Source organism: Sturnus vulgaris, unplaced genomic scaffold (assembly GCF_052056855.1).
Source record: "Sturnus vulgaris isolate bStuVul1 unplaced genomic scaffold, bStuVul1.hap1 Scaffold_224, whole genome shotgun sequence".
NCBI lineage: Eukaryota > Metazoa > Chordata > Aves > Passeriformes > Sturnidae > Sturnus > Sturnus vulgaris.
In genome coordinates this window covers 128,671-151,587 of record NW_028276317.1, presented here as the reverse complement: position 1 = coordinate 151,587, position 22,917 = coordinate 128,671, and the positions used below count along the sequence as shown (strand labels likewise).

Below are 22,917 nucleotides of genomic sequence, written 5' to 3'. Positions count from 1 at the left end.
GGGGACGGGGACTGGAGACAGGGACCGGGACCGGGATTGGGGACTGGGACCAGGACCGTGATCGGGTTCCGGGACGGGGAACTGGGACTGGGACCAGGATCGGGGACCGGAACCGGGGACTGGGAGCGGGACCAGGACTGGGGACGGGGACTGGGGACAGTGACCGGGACTGCAATCGGCACCGCCCCCCCGAACCGCTCCCGGAACCGCTCCCCGGGCTACCCCGGCACGGCGACCGGGAACGCCCCCGGCACCGCCCCCGGCACCGCCCCCGGTGCCGCCCCCGGCACTGCCCCGGCACCGCCCCGGGTAGCGCCCCCGGCACCGCCCCCGGGGCGGGCCGCCGAACGCACGCGATGACGCGCGGGGGGCGGGACGGCGCGGGGCGGTGACGCGCTTCATGCCAGGAGCAGGGCCGGGTGCGACGAAGACGGGAGCGGGACGACCCGATACCCGCGCGGGGGCCCGCGGGCCCGGCGGAGCCCGGCCCGCTGGGTAGGGGCCGCCAATGGCACCGGGGCTTCTGCTTCGGCTTCTGTCCATGTCGGCGGGGAGGCCCCAGCCAGCGGTGCCCCTCTCCCTCGGCGACACGGGCGTGGAACTCGGCATCGGGCGCTGCATCGCCGCGGACAGCAGGGGGCGCACGGGTACCGATACTGCCATGGGGCCCGGCGCTGCTCTCCTGCTCCGCCGCCAGGCGGCGCTGCGCTGCCGTCCTGCCGCGCCTCCGGGCACGCTCGGTTTCCTCGGGACCCCGGGCCCCGCCTGTCCCGCCGCTGCGGAGGCGGGGGATGCTTTATGGGACTGCCCGAGCTGGCGGTGCCGGGTCTGGGGCGTTGGGGCGCGCCTTGGGGGGCTGCGGGTGCGCTCGTTTCCTCTTCTGCATGGCCTTCTGTGTGAGCATCTCTCGTTGCGACTGCTCTTGGAGAGTCAAACCCCTCCTCCTAAGTGGTCTCAGGAGCCTGGCAGGGTGAGTTTTGTTTCACAGGGGAAAGGGCCACTGGTCGTGTCCAGAGACCTGTGCACCCAGCCAGGTTTCTGCCTGATAAAATTCCAAATGGATGAGGATTTCTCCCAGCCCCAAGCTGCCCCCACCTGTAACCCTGGCTGCCTTTGGGGTGCCCAAAGCCTCCTCTGTGCAGATCTCAGGAACCTGGGAGGGGTGAACAATGTTGCACAGGGAAAAACCCCACAGATTTTATCTCCGGGCCTGGGGCCAGGAGCAGGCATTTGCGTGCTATAATTCCAGAAGGAGCACGGTGTCTCCCAGACCCAAGCCGCATCCAGCTGTGACCCAGCTGCTCTTGGAGTGCCAAAAGCCTCCTCGTAGCTGATCTCAGGAACCCTGGAAGGGTGAGTTTGGTTTCACAGGGAAAAGGCCTCCGTTTGTGTCCAGAGATCAAATAAGGGACTCTGCTTTTCCTCTAGTTCTCCTTCCTGTTTTCACCTGGGCTACAAGGATGGGCATGGCCTGTATTTCTCATATCAAAGTGATGTTACTAAATTTGTCCAGGAGTTCTGATTGTTATTTTTATTAGTAGTAGTAATTTTCTGATAGAAAACACTCTCATTTTGCCTTTCCCACGTTGTTTCCAGGTGCTGCCCAGGATGGACATCCGTGGTCTCAGACAGTGATTCCCGAGGAGCAAGGAAAGCCTTTTCCTCACCTGCACAGTTCAGGTGGATGGGACAGAATTGGTGTGGCCTGACAAGGCAGGAAAAGCTGTCTGTGTTCTGGAGTGCCTTGAAAGCTTTCTCCGTCAGGTTTGGAAGGGGTTTCTCTTTGGGATTTCTTGTGATGCAGCACCACGGGTATCCCTTTGTGCCAAGTCCAGTGCTAAAGGATTGAAGAACTGACAAGTGGGGTCTGGGATGAAAATGCCTCTAATAAAATTAAGCAAAGAATACAATAAGAGAAATGAGCATCCTTTTAATAGTTAGGAATAAAAATGCTGGAAAAGGGCACTCTGAATTGGTGTCACTTGTCATGGATAAAACCCCAGAGTGAGGAATCAGAGCAGAAGTTGAGAGCTGGAATCCTTCTGCAGTCGACTTAATTTTCTTTTCCTCCTCTCTTTCAGGACAGGAAGAATCACGACTCTCCTGGCATCTTTGCCAAGAGCTGTGGTGTTTGATCAGCCAAAGCCCAGAGGCTTCAGCACCAGAGGTCTGAGCCTGGAGGGCTCCTGGTGCTGCCCGTGCTGTGGGCTATGTCAGAGGATGCAGGGTTCCTCTTTGCCTCCCTGCTGGGATTAACTGCCATGGGAATGTGGGATCTGGGTGAAACTCCAGCTCTCCTGGTGTTCAGGGGAGCAAGGTCTGAGGGACTCCTCTCTGGGGATGTGCGGTGAAGGACTGAATAGTGTGGAAGGAGAGTATTTATAAACTGTATCACTGTTTCTCCCAAAATTGGGGTGGAGCGGTGATGGGGGCGGTTGGGTTTGGTCTGGGCCTGTTATTCTTTGTGCAATTTTTAAATTCTCTTGTATGATTTACTGTCCGGTATCTTTCTAACAAAAGCTGACATAAATTTAGATTAAGGATTAGAACTTGGGTCCATTCATTGCAAACATTTGACAAGGCTGGAGGACTGGGGTGGTGACTGCTCTCAGGAAAGGTTACTTATTAATACTGTGTCAGATTTCCCGCAGTGACTGTCAGGCCTGCATGGCTGTGAGTTCGTGCTCTTCTCACTGGGGAAATAAGTTCAGCAAAATTAGAAATGTTAGAAAAATCCAGCCAAAAATTCCACCTCTGTACCCCCTAAGTTTTCCCAGTTTTTCCCAGCTAGGAGCTGCACAGAAGTCAGGCAGGGGAAGTGACAACAGGGAACAGCTGAAAAATTCAAAGGCACAAAGAGGAAAGGGGAAAGGTTTCAGAAAACAATTCTATGGTCTAAGAATAATTTCTGATTCCCTACTGAGAAGAACACGAACTCACAGCCATTCAGGCCTGACAGTCCCCTGCAGTGAGAGCTCAGCACACATCCACAGAGGCAAGTCCAGCATCTTAAATGAAAAAATAAAAATAAAAACCAGGAGAAAAAGGTGATTTCTTTTGCTTCAGAGTTATTTCAAGTTCTTAAAGCCCAAGCAACATTTGCTCTTGATTTTGGTTGGGTGAATCATGAGCAGTGGGCACGGGTCATGCCATTCATTGAGCAGAAAACCCGGGGTCATTTAGAGGGGACACAAGAACTGTTTGTGTAGCGACCTCGGGCTGCAGAGGGGCAGGAGAAAGGCCAAGGGAGCTCCCTGGGGCCACCAGGGCCTGTGGGGAACAGAATGGACGCTTGGATGACCAGTGGAGGTGAGGAGTGGATCTGAGTTCATCTACAGGGAAATAAGGAGGGGATACTCTGGAGTGAAAAGCTGAGGTGATGAGTTCACCCACCTGGGCACGAGTTGTGTTTGCACAAAGTGGGAACAGAGGTGAAGGTCAATCCAAAGTCGATCCTGCTTGACCTCTGAATTCCAGGATAAGTTTTACAAGCTGCCAAATGAGGGAGTAAAAATACACAAAAATGAAACCGAGAGCATTCATGAGGTTCCTGGGAGTCCATTACACTGTTGTCATAGAATTCTTAATGAGTTTTGAGCTTTTAATGACAACAATTCAGTACTTTCTTTGGATTATTCACTGTGTAGGATTTGGGGTTTATCTGGATTTTAAAGGCGTCGTGGTGGCCCTGACACTGCTCAGGAGCTGGTAGGAAAAGCAGGGTCAGAGCTCCTGGCAGGCACAGGGTGTTTTTCCCAGAGTGGACTGTGGAGGAATTGTTTGGGCCTTGGATTGTCCCTCTGGGTGATGCCAGTTGCTGTGATTTGTGTAATTCCATACATTTAACTCCCAATACTTCCCAGCCCAGGAGCTTGAGCTGACAGGGCAGCACACAGATTGTTCTCTGTGCTGTGCCCCGATTTGGGGTTGGCTGTCAGCTTTGCTAGCTCCCGTGAATTATGCCCATAGCCCCGAATTCCCTGCTCAATTCCCACTGCCATAACCTCACAGCGCCTCATGGAGTGGGGATATACTGTGGCAGGAAGCTCAGCAGCATCGGCACAGGGACAGGTGTATATTCCAAAGAATTTGCTGTTTCAAACCCTCATCCCCCAGCCCCGCCGATGTCCCTGGGGGGCACTTGACAGAGTTACCTGGATTTCAGCTGATTTCACCCCCCCGAGCTCGGGCTCCAGGTGATCTTTTCAAGCAGGAGAAGGCAGGGGCCGGAGGCGCTCGTGGCCCGTGCCGAGGCAGTCCCTGGGGCCACGAGAGGACATCTCTCCCTGCAGAATTTCAGTTCTTTCCAGAGCCTCAGCAGTGACAGAGGACAAAGAGGAAGAGGAGGAGGAGGAAGAAGGGGGAGAGGGTTTGAGAGGAGGGGAAGCCCAAATCCGTGCTGTGTGCGGAGCTCCGACAGCACGCTGCAGCCCGCAGCTCAGTGTGAGCACGGGGCAGAGGAGGCGATTTCTGGGCATTCAATCACCCTGAGGCGGGCCCGGCACCGCCCCTGCAGCACCGTCCCCAGCACAGCTCGGTACCCGCTCCGGGATCACCCGGCCCCGCCCCCGGTGCCGCCCGGGACCACTGGGGACCGCCCCTAAAGCACCGCCCCGGCCCCGCCCGGTCCCGTCCCCGGGACCTCCGTGCCCCGCCTCGCCAAGCCCCGGCTCCGCCCCGAGCCTGCCCGGGCTGCGCCGGGACCATCGCTGGCGGCCCCGCCCCTCTCCCCCGGGCCGAAGCGGGCTGAAGGAGATGTCCGCACGATTGGAAACGCCGCCGAAAATCGCACCCGTGGGATCGGTGTCGGCGTCGTGCGCAGGCATCCCACTAGAGCGAGCGGGCTCCTTGCTGTGCCCCCCTCCTTTTGCAGCCAGAGTTAGAAGGTCGGGGAGCGACACCCGAGCCGCCATCTTGGGAGAGGCAGGCGCGCAGTACCGCGCTCTGCCCACAGGGTGGCGCTTGGGAGACAGGCAAGGGATGGAATCAAGGAGTGTCCCAATCCTTGAGGAAATCCCCCTGAATGAACGCCCCAAAAAACCCCGACCAGAACTGAGAAACCTCCTGCCTCTGTACGAGTGCAAAGGGTGTGCAAGGAGTGTGCAAATAGTGTGCATTAGCAATCGATCGGCAGGCATTGGAAAGCGATCGCCGATCTAATCGATCGGCAGGCGCGATCAATCGATCGCCGAGCTAATCGATCGGCAGGCATTAGCAATCCATCGCCGATCTAATCGATCGGCAGGCGCGATCAATCGATCGCCGATCTAATCGATCGGCAGGCATTAGCAATCGATCGCCGATCTAATCGATCGGCAGGCGCGATCAATCGATCGCCGATCTAATCGATCGGCAGGCATTAGCAATCGATCGCCGATCTAATCGATCGGCAGGCGCGATCAATCGATCGCCGATCTAATCGATCGGCAGGCATTAGCAATCGAGCGCCGATCTAATCGATCGGCAGGCATTACCAATCGATCGCCGATCTAATCGATCGGCAGGCGCGATCAATCGATCGCCGATCTAATCGATCGGCAGGCATTAGCAATCGATCGCCGATCTAATCGATCGGCAGGCGCGATCAATCGATCGCCGATCTAATCGATCGGCAGGCATTAGCAATCGATCGCCGATCTAATCGATCGGCAGGCGCGCTCAATCGATCGCCGATCTAATCGATCGGCAGGCATTAGCAATCGATCGCCGATCTAATCGATCGGCAGGCGCGATCAATCGATCGCCGATCTAATCGATCGGCAGGCATTAGCAATCGATCGCCGATCTAATCGATCGGCAGGCATTAGCAATCGATCGCCGATCTAATCGATCGGCAGGCGCGATCAATCGATCGCCGATCTAATCGATCGGCAGGCATTAGCAATCGATCGCCGATCTAATCGATCGGCAGGCGCGATCAATCGATCGCCGATCTAATCGATCGGCAGGCATTAGCAATCGATCGCCGATCTAATCGATCGGCAGGCGCGATCAATCGATCGCCGATCTAATCGATCGGCAGGCATTAGCAATCGATCGCCGATCTAATCGATCGGCAGGCGCCATCAATCGATCGCCGATCTAATCGATCGGCAGGCATTAGCAATCGATCGCCGATCTAATCGATCGGCAGGCGCCATCAATCGATCGCCGATCTAATCGATCGGCAGGCATTAGCAATCGATCGCCGATATAATCGATCGGTAGTCGTGATCAATCGATCGCCGATCTAATCCATAGGCACGCATTAGCTATCGATCGCCGATCTGATTTTTCCCGCCATTTTTCATGGATTTTTTCCCCCATTTCTTACTGATTTTTCCCCAATTTTTCATGCATTTTTTTCCCGCAATTTTCGTGGATTTTTTCCCATATTTTCCCCATTTCTCACTGATTTTTTTCCCCCATTTCTCAATGATTTGTTTCCCATATTATCAAAGATTTTTTTTCCCCATTTCACCATGATGTTTCCCCCATTTCTCACTGATTTTTTCCCCCATTTCTTACTGATTTTTTCCCCCCATTTTTCCATGGATATTTCCCGATTTTCCCCCCCATTGCTCACTGATTTTTGCCCCCATTTCTCTCTGAATTTCCCCCCATTTTCCATGCATTTTTCCCCCCATTAATCACTGATTTTTTTCCCCATTTATCACTGATATTTGCCCCCATTTCTCTCTGAATTTTTCCTTCCATTTTTCATGCATTTTTCCGCCCATTAATCACTGATTTTCTCCCCATTTATCACTGATTATTGCCCCCATTTTTCACTTATTTTTTCCCCACAGCATCGGCCACCACAGCACGAGCGACAACAGCTCGCTCTGTTCCCGCCATTGCCCATGGATTGTTTGCCTGTTTTCCATGGATTTTTTCCCCATTTCTCACTGATTTCCCCCCCCCCGCCCCCCCATTTCTCACTGAATATTCCCCCATTTTTCATCGACTTTTCCCCCATTTACCACTGCTTTTTCCCCCATTTCTCGCTGATTTTGTCCCAAATTTTCCCCCATTTCTCATTGATTTTTTTCCCTGTTTCTCACTGATTTTTCCCCCATTTCTTAATGACTTTTCCCGCCATTCGTCACGGATTTTTTCCCCCATTTCTCACTGATTTTTTCCCCATTTCTCAATTATTTTTTCCCCCACTTTTCCCCGTTTCTCACTGATTTATTCCCCCATTTTTCATGGATTTTTTTTCCCCCATTTCTCACGGATTTTTTTCCCCATTTTTCAAAGATTCCCCCCCCCCGTTTTTCACTGATTTTTCTCCATTTCTCACTGATTTTCCCACCATTTTTCATGTGGTTTTTTTCCATTTCTCACTGATGTTTTACCCCATTCTTATTACCATTCTCATAGCTCTATTTTATATTTATACATATTCTTATATTTGCATTATTTCTGTTATACACTAGATTTTTCATAGATATTTGCTACTTATATTTCATTATATTTTACATGTATACCAATCTATTTCTATTCTTTATATTTTATTTTTATATTAGCTATAAAAACCGTGCCTCTACCCAAATAAAAAGCATTTAAACATTCCTTTTAGACTATATTTAGGTATTTTTTATGGTTCTGTTTTTCATGCATTCTACACCCACCCCTCCCTCTCAATGTTCTGGCACCCAGCATGCCCCCCCCCCCCCCCCCCCCCCATGCCCGACTCACCTGCTCCTCCAGCGCAGCCCGGCTCCCTTTCCCAGGGACCTTGGGGTGCCCCAAACCACGTCGGAGCCCCCAGTCTCCACACCCTCCCCCTCCGTAGGGAACGGGAATGGGATGGGGAGCACACAGGACAAGAAAGGAACACAAAAGACACACTGGACAGAGAGAAGAAAAGGGCTGGAAGCTGGATATGAGGATGAAAGTGGAGCAGCAACAAACCTCAGGACTCTTGACTAGAGAGTGTGGCTGCTGAACGTCTCAAAAAAAACCCCCAGCTCCAACACAACATGCTGTGCTCACGGCTCGGCCTGGGACTCATCAGTGAACATCTCTCTCTTGCCAGGGCCATAAAGCCCCCGAGAAAACACGAGGTGAGGTTGATGTGCTCCGGCTTTGCTCCTGCTCAGCCCTAACCCCAGCCCCTGCTGCCAGTGAGCACCCTGATCTCTGAACCTCTTCTCAGCTTGTTTGTACGCTTCCAAATTCCTTCCTCTTTCTTCAAGCTTCATCTGTTTCCTGGCATTGGGAGAATGACAAGTGTTTAGCACAGCGCAATGAATACAACAGTCTCATTTTCAGAAGACACAACTGAACGAGAACCGACAGCAGCACTGCTTCGAGACAATCTGGGCACACGTTTCCCTTCCAGCAATCTGAGCGTTCTTTTGTGTCACGCCTGAAATCCTGAAAATGGTTTTTTGAGAAAAATTATCCATAACTAGAAAACAATCAAACCAAATAAATAGAACCCCTAGGATATAATAACAGCCCATATACTACAACACTCCAATTCTAATATTAATAAGAAAACAGAAATTAGCTACACAGCATTACCTCAAACAAACACTACATACTGGCAAGAATCAAAGCCACCACAAAATAATTCAAAAACTACCCTATGCCTTATGCTACAGGCTAGAACGCCATCGGCAAACCTTATCAAGGTATCCTTTAAAAACAACGCCCCACCAAAAACAAAAACAACACAAAACGCCATTCAAGAACTCCCTTATCAACACCTGAATGAAAAAACATGGCATTAGATAAATAGACCATAGCCCTTATCATACACCATCTACAAACAAAATAAAGCTATACCATACATCCTCGAAAACCACCTTCAAAGCACGACATTAGAAAAAAAAACTTTCCAGAATTAAAAGCTGTATCTAACAAAAGCCGTCTGATAAAATTAACAACCAAGCCCCCACCATCAGAGCTGCCCCTACTAAACTCCCCATCGTACATATGAAAAATCAGTTTTAAAAACCTACTTCAATTCATTCTGCCTCAAATACAAAGCCATCCAGAAAGTTACCTTCACTCATAAACAAAAGCGCACGTAGTAAATAACATTAAAAAATAAATCAGCACACTACACACCACAAGCATAAAATATTGAATTAAAACCAAAAATACCCCTATTCATTAAAGAGCCCAGCCGCAAGCTATATTTAACTATAACTTCGTGCAAACGTACACATATCATTAAAATAGATTTCTTTCAGAATACAACTGATGATCTAAAATAGTAAAATGTCCGAGAACGATATTATAATAGGATATCCTCGATCATCCTCCCGCAAATTCTCTCCACTGTATTGTCCGACACACACCGGAAAAAAAATCCAGTTTTTACTTTTTTCAGCTAACTTCTCATTTATTAGCTGAGAGGAATGTTGAATTTGTCTTTACAAATGAGCTGTGGATCAGCCTGTAGATAAGGCTAGCACTGAGAGATAAAAGAAACAATGGGATGGATTCCACTGATTGATGAATGGAAAGAGATAGTTGCCTTTACAAACAAACTGCAGGGCTGCTGATAAATGAAATTGGATATCGAAAGATGAAAGAAGCAACGGGGGGAAGCTATGAATTCTATAAGAATTAAAAATTAAAAGGGAGGGTTATACATTAGAGGGGAATTTCAGGTATCAGGCGTTCCGGGAAGTCTGTGCCTCTCAAGTACCTCAGCCAATGGGAAAAGAGAGAGGGAAATGCGGCCGGGAAAATAGGATAAAAAGGAGGCTGCGTCCTCCAAAAATTTGAGAGATCCCAGGGGAATGTCCCATGGCCTCTCCCTTTATTCGAATAAAGCAAAAAGGACTCCTCTGTTTCCTTTTTGGACATAAACCGCTGGTGTTTGTGGATTAATTTTCCTGACATTTAGCAACATATTGTTAAAAAAAAAAAAAAAAAAAAAAAGTGATCCAGAAGAGGGCAACATTGACAGCCATTCCAAGACAGGATGAACAAATGCTTTCACATTGACAGAGGATGCTGCGATGTTCTGAGAACAGAAGATAGAATAAAATAAAGGAAGGTGATGTTACAAGACAGAAAAGGGTAAAATAAAAGGAGTACCTGAGACTGGGGGGCGGGGGGGAAGAAAATGGGGAAATATTAATTGCTACACACTAGGTACAAATGCTTTTTACAAGTAATTTATGAGAAGCAAGCTAAAAGCGTCTTACTGCTGCTAGTGATATCATGCTCCAAGCTCTGCTAATAATTCCTATTTCTAGCAATAGTTCAATTGAACTCACTACATTCCAACTATTTTTCTGCTTGTTTAGATGGCAGATCCGTTTGGAACACACCTTCGTATAGCAAATTCTATGCCCAGGTAGGGACCTCTCAGTTCTTCCATAAAACATTTTCTTCTGCATTATGGCAAGCCTTTGTTTTAGCTTGACAGCTTTCTTGAAACTTCAATTTACGCATGTATCCAAAGACATTTGCAATTCCAGAAATTGGTAGGCACATCATATGGAAAGTAAATAACATTCTCGAGAGGGAGTTGCTTTGTTACTGAGGGGATGAAAAGCAAGGCTAGAGCTAGTAGAACTACCCAAGAAATTGGACTTAACGCAGCTTTTACAAGGCTCAAAGTAGCCATACCGAGATGTTTGAGCTAAAAGCCCCAGTTACCAGACTTACAGGCCTAATAGTTATCACCACACCACATTCCCTGGTTGCAGTATTTTTAACAGCAGTGCAGAACGCTACTGAAAATTATTTTTAGGTTGAATTGTTCTCTCCCCTCACTGCCTGTGTAGCTGTTAGAGGCTTCCAGGAGGCTGGGGAAGCAGACTGCTGGTTTCACTTCCAGACAGGTCACTTCCATGGTCTGCTGGAGGGCACTTTGAAGCCCGTGGCCTTTTCTTGCTCTATTGTATCTGACAACTTTCCTCCCCCACGTCTGTTTTTTAGCGGGCAGCATTTTTGGAGGGCCAGTCAAAGACCTCAGGCTCCGAGAGAATTCGTCTGCTTTGCTCTGTTTATGTGTGCAACAGATGGGAGCAGCAACTAAGTCAAGTAGTAACTTCTGAGCTGCCCAGTTATCAGTAAACCAAAATATTCTTTTGTGACTCTCGCCAGACGAACATATCATCCTATCCGAGTCACACACTGCCCCTCTGGCATTTTCCAGTCAGACAAAGAATTCCTGGCCCCTTCCTTGCATGAACCTCAGCTCTCCACCTTGTTCCAGAAAGAGTTCTAGATCCAAGGCCCAGTGAGCCAGCTACCCTTTGCTGCCCTGAGCAGTATGGAAACAGCCAAGCCCCAGCCCTGCAGCCCTGCCTAACTCGCCTTTGCCTCCCAAACCTGAACCTTTTCCTTGGCTGTGGCATCCTCACTCATGCAATCCTGAAGACAAAAATCTGATTTGGCAGGTGAGGCCGTTTCTAACGCAAAAGCTTCACCAAGGTTTCTCTTCCAACTTCAGCCTTAAACAGTCCTGTCCTCCTCAGACAGCCCCCACCTCCAGCCTTTAGCTGTAAATACTTACTGTTTTATAGCTAATGCTTGCCACCCCCTCAAAATTAAGTCTTTTGATATGCATTTACATCCCTCCCTAACCATGTCCTCAGCACCCTTCCCAAACTCAGCCTCATCTCCAGGCCTAGAACCTCTCCCTAGGTGAGGGACTGTCCTCGGGTAGGAGTGCTGACAGACCTGTGCATGAGCCCAGCTGCAGAGCCCGTGCTAATCCCAGCCCAGCTCTAGCCTTTAAACCCACTGGGGCTTTGGTACTGGAGGCCCAGTTACAGTAACCCCTGTGGCCGTTCCGCTTCCAGGCCATCTGGGAGTTGTGATCCCCCACCCTACACCACTTTGGTGAGAAATGCATTCCTTTCTTACAATAAAGTTTTCATTTTATGTCTAAATTCAAGCATTCCGAGAAAACGTGTAGCAATTATATCAAGACAGACATGACAGGCACCAACATTAGTCTTTCATTACACACTTTTCATGCCTTCTCTCCACAGATTTCTTTGAGGCAACTCTGACTCCTTTTCTCACAGGCAGCTCCACACAGCACCGACTCCTCCTCTCCTCTGTACGACTGGCTAAACCCCAGCCTGTCCCTTCCCCAGCCACCTGAGCCTGTCTGTCCCACACACAGCATCCTCTCACCTTGTCCATCCCTTGCACGGCCACGTGTCCCTTCCTCCTCGCAGCACAGCCAGCAGGCTCCAGCCCACACTGCAGCAGGCTCTGCACCTCCAGCTGGAGCTGTGCTTAGTGAAACTGGCAGCCAGCTGACCCACGCTTTTATAACAACCAGCCTCACTGGGCAGGCAAGGCTGTTTCCACTCCTTGCTAATCAGTACAGCTGTAACTCGTTGGCAACTAGTGCCTTCTGCACTATCCTTACAAACTATTCTCCTACAGAAATGGACCGGAATTCCGCGGGGATTTTCCGGGGATTCCGGGGGGATTTTCCGGGGATTCCGGGAGGATTTTGTCGGGAATTCCGGGGGGATTTTGTCGGGGATTCCGGGGGGAATTTCTGGGGGATTCCGGGGGGATTTTATCGGGGATTCCTGGGGGATATTCCCGGGGATTCCGGGGGGATTTTATCGGGGATTCTGGGCATATTTTCTCGCGGATTCCGGGGGGATTTTCTCAGGGATTCCGGGGAGATTTTATCGGGGATTCCGGGGGGATTTTTCCCGGGAAATGCGGGGGGCTTTTTCCCCGCGATTCCAGGGGGATTTTCCAGGGGATTCCAGGGGGATTTTATCGGGGATACCTGGGGGATTTTCCAGGGGATTCCTGGGGGATTTTCCCGGGGATTCCGGGGGGATTTTCACTGGGATTCCGGGGCGATTTTCTCAGGGAATTCCGGGGGATTTTCTCGGGAATTCCGGGAGGATTTTCCCGAGTATTCCGGGGGGATTTTCCCGAGTATTCCGGGGGGATTTTTTCGGGGAGTCCGGGGGGATTTTCCCGGGGATTCCGAGGGGATATTCCCGGGGAATTCCGGGGGGATTTTCTCCGGGATTCCGGGGGATTTTCCAGGGGTTTCAGCGAGGAATTTCCCGGGGAATTCCCGGTGGATTTTCCAGGGGATTCCGGGTGGATTTTCTCGGGGATTCCGGGGGGATTTTCCCGAGTATTCCGGGGGGAATTTTTCGGGGAGTCCGGAGGGATTTTCCCGGGGTATCCGGGGTGATTTTACGAGGAATTCCGGGGGGATTTTCCCGAGTGTTCCGGGGGATTTCCTCGGGGATTACGGGATGATTTTCTCGGGCAATTCCGGGGGATGTTCTCGGGTATTCCGGGGCCATTATCTCGGTGATTCCGGGGAGATTTTCTCGGGGATTCCGAGATTATTTTCCCGGGGAATTCATGGGGATTTTCCCGGGGATTCCGGGGGATATTCGCGGGGATTCCGGGGGATTTTCTCGGAGATTCCGGGGGGATTTTCATGGGGATTCCGGGGTATTTTCTCCTGGATTCCGGGGAATTTTCCGTGGATTCCTGGGGGATTTTGCCGAGTATTTCGGGAGAATTTTCTCGGGGATTCCGGGGTGATTTTCCCGGGAAATTCCGGGGGATTTTCTCGGGATTCCGGGGGATTTTTTCGGGGAGTCCGGAGGGATTTTCCCGGGGATTCCGGGGGGGTTTTCTCGGCGATACCGGGGGGATATTCTCGGGGATTCCGGGATGATTTTCCCGGGGAATTCCAGGGGATTATTCCGGCGATTCCGGGGGGATTTTCTCGGGGATTCCGGGGGGATTATCCCGGGGAATTCTAGGGGATTTTCTCGGGGATTCCGGGGGGATTTTCCCGGGGAATTCCGGGGGGATTTTCTCGGGGAGTCCGGGGAGATTTGCCCGGGGATTCCGAGGGATTTTCAGGGGAATCCGGGGGGATTTTCTCGGGGATTCAGGGGGGTTTTTCTCGGGGATTCAGGGGGGATTTTCCAGGGATTCCGGGGGGATTTTCTCGCGTATTCCCGGGGCATTTTCCTGGAGATTCCAGGGGGATTTTATCGGGGATTCCGGGGGGATTATCCAGGGGATTCCGGGGGGTTTTTCCAGGGGATTCCGGGCATATTTTCCCGAGTATTACGGGCGAATTTTCTCGGGGATTCCGGGGAGATTTTCTTGGGGATTCCGGGGGGGCTTTCACAGGGATTTCTGGGGGATTTTCGCGTGGATTCCGGGGGGATTTTCTCGCGGATTCCGGGGGCTATTTTCCCGGGGATTCCGGGGGAAATTTCTCGGGGAGTCCGGGGGGATTTTCTAGGGGAATTCCGGGGGATTTTCTCGGGGATTCTGGGGGGATTTTCCCGGCGATTCCGGGTTGATTTTCCCGGGGACTCCGGGGATTTTCTCGGGGATTTCTGGAGGATTTTCCCGGGGATTCCGGGCGGATTTTCTCGTGGATTCCGGGAGGATTTTCTCTTGGATTCCGGGAGGATTTTCCCGGGGAATTCCGAGGGATTTTCTCGGGGATTCCGGGAGATTTTCTGGGGGATTCCTGGGGGATTTTCTCGGGGATAGCGGACGGATTATCACGGGGATTCCGGGATGAGTTTCTCGGGGAATTCAGGGGGATTTTCCAGGGGATTCCGGGGGGATTTTCCCGGGGAATTCCGGGGGATTTTCTCGGGGATTCCGGGGGGTTTTTCCCGGGGATTCCCGGGGATTTTCTCTCGGATTTTTTCCCCAATTTTTCAAGCATTTTTTCCCGCAATTTTCCTGGATTTTTCCCAAATTTTCCCCATTTCTCACTGATTATTTTCCCCATTTCTCAATGATTTTTGCCCCAATTTATCAAAGATTTTTTTTCCCCATTTCTCACTGATGTTTTTCCCCATTTTCCCCCCATTTCTCACTGATTTTTATCCCCCATTTTTCAATGATTTTTCCCCATTTCTCTCTGATTTTTGCCCCATTTCACCATGATGTTTTCCCCATTTCTCACTGATTTTTCCGTTGATTTTTCATGGATTTTTCCCCCCATTTTTCGTGGATTTTTTCCCCATTTTTCCCCATTTCTCACTGATTTTTTCCCCCATTCATCACTCCTTTTTCCCCATTTTTCCCCATTTCTCACTGATTTTTTCCGCCATTTTTCATTGATTTTTTCCGCCATTATTCATGGATGTTTCCCCCAATTTTCATGGATATTTCCTGATTTTCCCCCCCATTTCTCACTGATATTTGCCCCCATTTCTCTCTGAATTATTCCCCCCATTTTTCATGCATTTTCCCGCCCATTAATCACTGATTTTTTCCCCATTTCTCACCGACTTTTCCCCCCATTTCTCACTGATTTTTATCCCCCACTTCTGACTGATTTTTCCCAATTTTTCGTTGATCTTTTTCCCCATTCCTCACCGATTTTTCCCCCATTTCTCTCTGATTTTTCCATCATTTTTCATGGTTTTTCCCCCCCATTTCTCACTGATTTTACCCCCTTTCTCACTGATTTTATTAATGTTTGTATTTCTATTTCTATTTATATTTATTATTATTGTTTTGCATGTTTATGTTTATGTTTATGTTTATGTTTATGTTTATGTTTATGTTTATGTTTATGTTTATGTTTATGTTTATGTTTATGTTTATGTTTATATCTATGCAGGTTAACGTTTGTGCATGTTTATGTCTATGTTTATATTTATGCATATTTATTTTTATGCCGGCGAACGCGGGCAGGCGTTTTATGTAAACGCCTATCCGCCGGGGTCCTAGAGAGGCCGCCATCTTGAGTGTGTCCGCACTCTCAAAATGGCGGCTCGGGCGGCACCCCGCCTGACCTGCCAAAAATGGCGGCAGAAAGGGCGGGAAAAAATCAGGACCCCGGTGTGTAGGCATAAGATGCCTGATTAAATCGCCGACGCCGATCCGCTCGCCGACAATTTTCCCGGACGTGTCAGAGCGTGCCGACAACGGCCGCGCGGTCCGCGGTGCCGCGGGCGTGAGGGCGCCGGCGGGCGCGGGCAGGCGTTTTATGTAAACGCCTATCCGCCGGGGTCCTAGAGAGGCCGCCATCTTGAGCGCTGCCGCACGGCTGGGTCCCGGCCCGCGGGCCCTTCCGCCATCCTGAGAGGGGCACGGTGCAGTACCCGCCTGTGTCCACACGGCGGCAGCACTGCCGCCCAACTCAGCCCGGCACTGCCGCCCTGTCAGGGACAGACAGAGAAGGGAGAGAGTTCCAAGCACCAGAGTCCCCACCCGTCATAAAATCCTCTCAATGAACGCCCCAAAAAAACCCCGACCCAAACTAAAAATGCCCTGCCTCTGACCAAATGAAAAAAAAACCTTTTATATATATAAATCATCTATTTTTTAATATTTAATTTCTAGTCATAATCTAGACATATTTCATATATTCAATTTAATTGCTATTCTATTTATCATATATACAATATTATTTTATTATTCATTATATACATAGATTTATATTACTAATGTTATTTCTATTTTATCTATATCCATCTATATTTGGAGGTTCATAGTTTTTAATATTATTTCTTTAAAAGCTCTGCCTCTAACCAAATAGAAACAAAAAACTCGATTATTTTAAATTCTATTTGAATATATTTTTCTATTTAGTTTTCATATTTATATCTGTAGATTTATATGTCTATATTGTGTATTCTATATTTATATACTATTTAATGTAGTTTTTACTAGTATATTAATATACTAGATGCTATTTACATTCTATTATAACATACTATTTAATATAACATATTAAAATCGATAAATTATTTCTATTACATACTACATACATGTATTTTATATTTATATTTTTTTCTATATATTTATACTTACATATATATATGCATATATAGTTATAATAATTTTATGTCAGTATCTATTTTTGCATATTTGTATATTTTTGCCTATATTATTTCAAAAAACCCTCCTCTAACCAAATAAAAACCAATAAAACATTCCTTTTAAAGTCTGAATATTTATATATTTCTATTTTCATAACATAATATAATGTAATGTAATATATTTATATATTGGTTTCTTATATTTGCTTCTATATTTTTATTCTTTATCTTTTCTATTTACAGTATCTATAAAAAAACCCTACCTCTATCCAAACACAAGCCAATAAAACATTCCTTTTAGACTATATTTAGCTGTTTTTTAAGGTTCTGTTTTTCATGCATTCTACACCCACCCCTCCCTCTCAATGTTCTGGCACCCACCATGACCCCCCGCCATGCCCGACTCACCTGCTCCTCCAGCGCAGCCCGGCTCCCTCTCCCAGGGACCTTGGGGTGCCCCAAACCACGTCGGAGCCCCCCTCAGCCTTTTTTCCTCACCCCAAAGAAGGCACAGAACGACTCCTTTAATGAAGTTGTTTTAACAATTGTAAGGCTAGAGCTTTTGGTATCCACTGCTTGCCATCCCTTGTAAACCAATTATTTTCTTCTTTCTTCTGCAGCTTAATAAACCTCTTTTTTTCCCCATAGTTTTCCAAATGCATGTATTACCGCATATGCATATTTAGAATCAGTAAATATATTTAATGTCTTGTCCTGCTATAATTCACAGGCTCTCACAAGCGTGTGCAGCTCTGCTGTCTGAGCTGACCAGGTGGCTGGTAACCTCCCCCCTTCCTTTAATTGCTTTCCATTCACGATAGAGTATCCTGTAAATCATGAAGAATGGGGGGGAAAAATCAGTGAGAAATGGGGAAAAAAATCCATGAAAAATGGGGGAACAAATCAGTGAGCAACGGGGAAAAGTGGGGAAAAGTTAATTGAGAAATGGGGGAAAAAATCAGTGAGAAATGGGGAAAAAAATCCCTGAAGAATGGGGGAAAAAATCAGTGAGAAATGGGGGAAAGTGGGGAAAAAATCCGTGAGAAATGGGGGAAAAATCAGTGAGAAATGGGTGGGGAAATTCCATGAAAAATGGCGAAAGAAATCAGTGAGAAATGGGGAAAAATGGGTAAAAAATCAGTGCGAAATGGGGGGGGGGGGGGGGGGGAATCAATGAGAAATCGGGGAAAAACATAAGTAAGAAACGGGGGGGGGAAAAATCCATGAAAAATGGGGAAAAATCAGTGGGAAATGGGGATAAATCTGGAAAAAATCCATGAAAAATGGGGGAAAATATCAGTGAGAAATGGGGGAAAATGGGGAAAAAGTCAGTGAGAAATGGGGAAAAATCAGTGAAAAACGGGGGGAAAACTCCATGAAGAATGGGAAAAAAAAATCAGTGAGAAATGGGGGAAAAAAATCCCTGAAAAATGGGGGAAAATATCAGTGAGAAATGGGAAAAAATGGGGAAAAAAATCATTGATAAATCGGGGGAAAAATCAGTGTGAAAGGGGGGGAAAAATCGGGATCGGGGACGTGGACCGGGACTGGGATCGGGGACCGGGACGGGGAAATGGGACAGGGACCGGGATCGCGGACGGGGACCTGGGACAGGGACCGGAACCGGGATCGGGGACGGGGACTGGAGACAGGGACCGGGACCGGGATTGGGGACTGGGACCAGGACCGTGATCGGGTTCCGGGACGGGGAACTGGGACTGGGACCAGGATCGGGGACCGGAACCGGGGACTGGGAGCGGGACCAGGACTGGGGACGGGGACTGGGGACAGTGACCGGGACTGCAATCGGCACCGCCCCCCGAACCGCTCCCGGAACCGCTCCCCGGGCTACCCCGGCACGGCGACCGGGAACGCCCCCGGCACCGCCCCCGGCGCCGCCCCCGGTGCCGCCCCCGGCACTGCCCCGGCACCGCCCCGGGTAGCGCCCCCGGCACCGCCCCCGGGGCGGGCCGCCGAACGCACGCGATGACGCGCGGGGGGCGGGACGGCGCGGGGCGGTGACGCGCTTCATGCCAGGAGCAGGGCCGGGTGCGACGAAGACGGGAGCGGGACGACCCGATACCGCGCGGGGCCGCGGGCCCGGCGGAGCCCGGCCCGCTGGGTAGGGGCCGCCAATGGCACCGGGGCTTCTGCTTCGGCTTCTGTCCATGTCGGCGGGGAGGCCCCAGCCAGCGGTGCCCCTCTCCCTCGGCGACACGGGCGTGGAACTCGGCATCGGGCGCTGCATCGCCGCGGACAGCAGGGGGCGCACGGGTACCGATACTGCCATGGGGCCCGGCGCTGCTCTCCTGCTCCGCCGCCAGGCGGCGCTGCGCTGCCGTCCTGCCGCGCCTCCGGGCACGCTCGGTTTCCTCGGGACCCCGGGCCCCGCCTGTCCCGCCGCTGCGGAGGCGGGGGATGCTTTATGGGACTGCCCGAGCTGGCGGTGCCGGGTCTGGGGCGTTGGGGCGCGCCTTGGGGGGCTGCGGGTGCGCTCGTTTCCTCTTCTGCATGGCCTTCTGTGTGAGCATCTCTCGTTGCGACTGCTCTTGGAGAGTCAAACCCCTCCTCCTAAGTGGTCTCAGGAGCCTGGCAGGGTGAGTTTTGTTTCACAGGGGAAAGGGCCACTGGTCGTGTCCAGAGACCTGTGCACCCAGCCAGGTTTCTGCCTGATAAAATTCCAAATGGATGAGGATTTCTCCCAGCCCCAAGCTGCCCCCACCTGTAACCCTGGCTGCCTTTGGGGTGCCCAAAGCCTCCTCTGTGCAGATCTCAGGAACCTGGGAGGGGTGAACAATGTTGCACAGGGAAAAACCCCACAGATTTTATCTCCGGGCCTGGGGCCAGGAGCAGGCATTTGCGTGCTATAATTCCAGAAGGAGCACGGTGTCTCCCAGACCCAAGCCGCATCCAGCTGTGACCCAGCTGCTCTTGGAGTGCCAAAAGCCTCCTCGTAGCTGATCTCAGGAACCCTGGAAGGGTGAGTTTGGTTTCACAGGGAAAAGGCCTCCGTTTGTGTCCAGAGATCAAATAAGGGACTCTGCTTTTCCTCTAGTTCTCCTTCCTGTTTTCACCTGGGCTACAAGGATGGGCATGGCCTGTATTTCTCATATCAAAGTGATGTTACTAAATTTGTCCAGGAGTTCTGATTGTTATTTTTATTAGTAGTAGTAATTTTCTGATAGAAAACACTCTCATTTTGCCTTTCCCACGTTGTTTCCAGGTGCTGCCCAGGATGGACATCCGTGGTCTCAGACAGTGATTCCCGAGGAGCAAGGAAAGCCTTTTCCTCACCTGCACAGTTCAGGTGGATGGGACAGAATTGGTGTGGCCTGACAAGGCAGGAAAAGCTGTCTGTGTTCTGGAGTGCCTTGAAAGCTTTCTCCGTCAGGTTTGGAAGGGGTTTCTCTTTGGGATTTCTTGTGATGCAGCACCACGGGTATCCCTTTGTGCCAAGTCCAGTGCTAAAGGATTGAAGAACTGACAAGTGGGGTCTGGGATGAAAATGCCTCTAATAAAATTAAGCAAAGAATACAATAAGAGAAATGAGCATCCTTTTAATAGTTAGGAATAAAAATGCTGGAAAAGGGCACTCTGAATTGGTGTCACTTGTCATGGATAAAACCCCAGAGTGAGGAATCAGAGCAGAAGTTGAGAGCTGGAATCCTTCTGCAGTCGACTTAATTTTCTTTTCCTCCTCTCTTTCAGGACAGGAAGAATCACGACTCTCCTGGCATCTTTGCCAAGAGCTGTGGTGTTTGATCAGCCAAAGCCCAGAGGCTTCAGCACCAGAGGTCTGAGCCTGGAGGGCTCCTGGTGCTGCCCGTGCTGTGGGCTATGTCAGAGGATGCAGGGTTCCTCTTTGCCTCCCTGCTGGGATTAACTGCCATGGGAATGTGGGATCTGGGTGAAACTCCAGCTCTCCTGGTGTTCAGGGGAGCAAGGTCTGAGGGACTCCTCTCTGGGGATGTGCGGTGAAGGACTGAATAGTGTGGAAGGAGAGTATTTATAAACTGTATCACTGTTTCTCCCAAAATTGGGGTGGAGCGGTGATGGGGGCGGTTGGGTTTGGTCTGGGCCTGTTATTCTTTGTGCAATTTTTAAATTCTCTTGTATGATTTACTGTCCGGTATCTTTCTAACAAAAGCTGACATAAATTTAGATTAAGGATTAGAACTTGGGTCCATTCATTGCAAACATTTGACAAGGCTGGAGGACTGGGGTGGTGACTGCTCTCAGGAAAGGTTACTTATTAATACTGTGTCAGATTTCCCGCAGTGACTGTCAGGCCTGCATGGCTGTGAGTTCGTGCTCTTCTCACTGGGGAAATAAGTTCAGCAAAATTAGAAATGTTAGAAAAATCCAGCCAAAAATTCCACCTCTGTACCCCCTAAGTTTTCCCAGTTTTTCCCAGCTAGGAGCTGCACAGAAGTCAGGCAGGGGAAGTGACAACAGGGAACAGCTGAAAAATTCAAAGGCACAAAGAGGAAAGGGGAAAGGTTTCAGAAAACAATTCTATGGTCTAAGAATAATTTCTGATTCCCTACTGAGAAGAACACGAACTCACAGCCATTCAGGCCTGACAGTCCCCTGCAGTGAGAGCTCAGCACACATCCACAGAGGCAAGTCCAGCATCTTAAATGAAAAAATAAAAATAAAAACCAGGAGAAAAAGGTGATTTCTTTTGCTTCAGAGTTATTTCAAGTTCTTAAAGCCCAAGCAACATTTGCTCTTGATTTTGGTTGGGTGAATCATGAGCAGTGGGCACGGGTCATGCCATTCATTGAGCAGAAAACCCGGGGTCATTTAGAGGGGACACAAGAACTATTTGTGTAGCGACCTCGGGCTGCAGAGGGGCAGGAGAAAGGCCAAGGGAGCTCCCTGGGGCCACCAGGGCCTGTGGGGAACAGAATGGACGCTTGGATGACCAGTGGAGGTGAGGAGTGGATCTGAGTTCATCTACAGGGAAATAAGGAGGGGATACTCTGGAGTGAAAAGCTGAGGTGATGAGTTCACCCACCTGGGCACGAGTTGTGTTTGCACAAAGTGGGAACAGAGGTGAAGGTCAATCCAAAGTCGATCCTGCTTGACCTCTGAATTCCAGGATAAGTTTTACAAGCTGCCAAATGAGGAGTAAAAGACACAAAAATGAAACCGAGAGCATTCATGAGGTTCCTGGGAGTCCATTACACTGTTGTCATAGAATTCTTAATGAGTTTGAGCTTTTAATGACAACAATTCAGTACTTTCTTTGGATTATTCACTGTGTAGGATTTGGGGTTTATCTGGATTTTAAAGGCGTCGTGGTGCCCTGACACTGCTCAGGAGCTGGTAGGAAAAGCAGGGTCAGAGCTCCTGGCAGGCACAGGGTGTTTTTCCCAGAGTGGACTGTGGAGGAATTGTTTGGGCCTTGGATTGTCCCTCTGGGTGATGCCAGTTGCTGTGATTTGTGTAATTCCATACATTTAACTCCCAATACTTCCCAGCCCAGGAGCTTGAGCTGACAGGGCAGCACACAGATTGTTCTCTGTGCTGTGCCCCGATTTGGGGTTGGCTGTCAGCTTTGCTAGCTCCCGTGAATTATGCCCATAGCCCCGAATTCCCTGCTCAATTCCCACTGCCATAACCTCACAGCGCCTCATGGAGTGGGGATATACTGTGGCAGGAAGCTCAGCAGCATCGGCACAGGGACAGGTGTATATTCCAAAGAATTTGCTGTTTCAAACCCTCATCCCCCAGCCCCGCCGATGTCCCTGGGGGGCACTTGACAGAGTTACCTGGATTTCAGCTGATTTCACCCCCCCGAGCTCGGGCTCCAGGTGATCTTTTCAAGCAGGAGAAGGCAGGGGCCGGAGGCGCTCGTGGCCCGTGCCGAGGCAGTCCCTGGGGCCACGAGAGGACATCTCTCCCTGCAGAATTTCAGTTCTTTCCAGAGCCTCAGCAGTGACAGAGGACAAAGAGGAAGAGGAGGAGGAGGAAGAAGGGGGAGAGGGTTTGAGAGGAGGGGAAGCCCAAATCCGTGCTGTGTGCGGAGCTCCGACAGCACGCTGCAGCCCGCAGCTCAGTGTGAGCACGGGGCAGAGGAGGCGATTTCTGGGCATTCAATCACCCTGAGGCGGGCCCGGCACCGCCCCTGCAGCACCGTCCC

At 50.0% G+C, this 22,917-nt stretch overlaps 2 long non-coding RNA genes across 2 annotated transcripts; both read left to right on the top strand.

Moving 5' to 3' along the window:
- Nucleotides 1-596: 596 nt before the first annotated feature.
- LOC148217815 (uncharacterized) lies at nucleotides 597-3,051 on the top strand. Its single transcript, XR_015800729.1, has 2 exons — nucleotides 597-1,764; nucleotides 2,082-3,051. It is a non-coding gene; the product is annotated as an uncharacterized LOC148217815 (long non-coding RNA).
- Nucleotides 3,052-18,779: 15,728 nt separating this feature from the next.
- On the top strand, nucleotides 18,780-21,447 carry LOC148217814 (uncharacterized). The gene is made up of 2 exons (XR_015800728.1): nucleotides 18,780-20,160; nucleotides 20,478-21,447. It is a non-coding gene; the product is annotated as an uncharacterized LOC148217814 (long non-coding RNA).
- The last annotated feature ends 1,470 nt before the right edge of the window (nucleotides 21,448-22,917 follow it).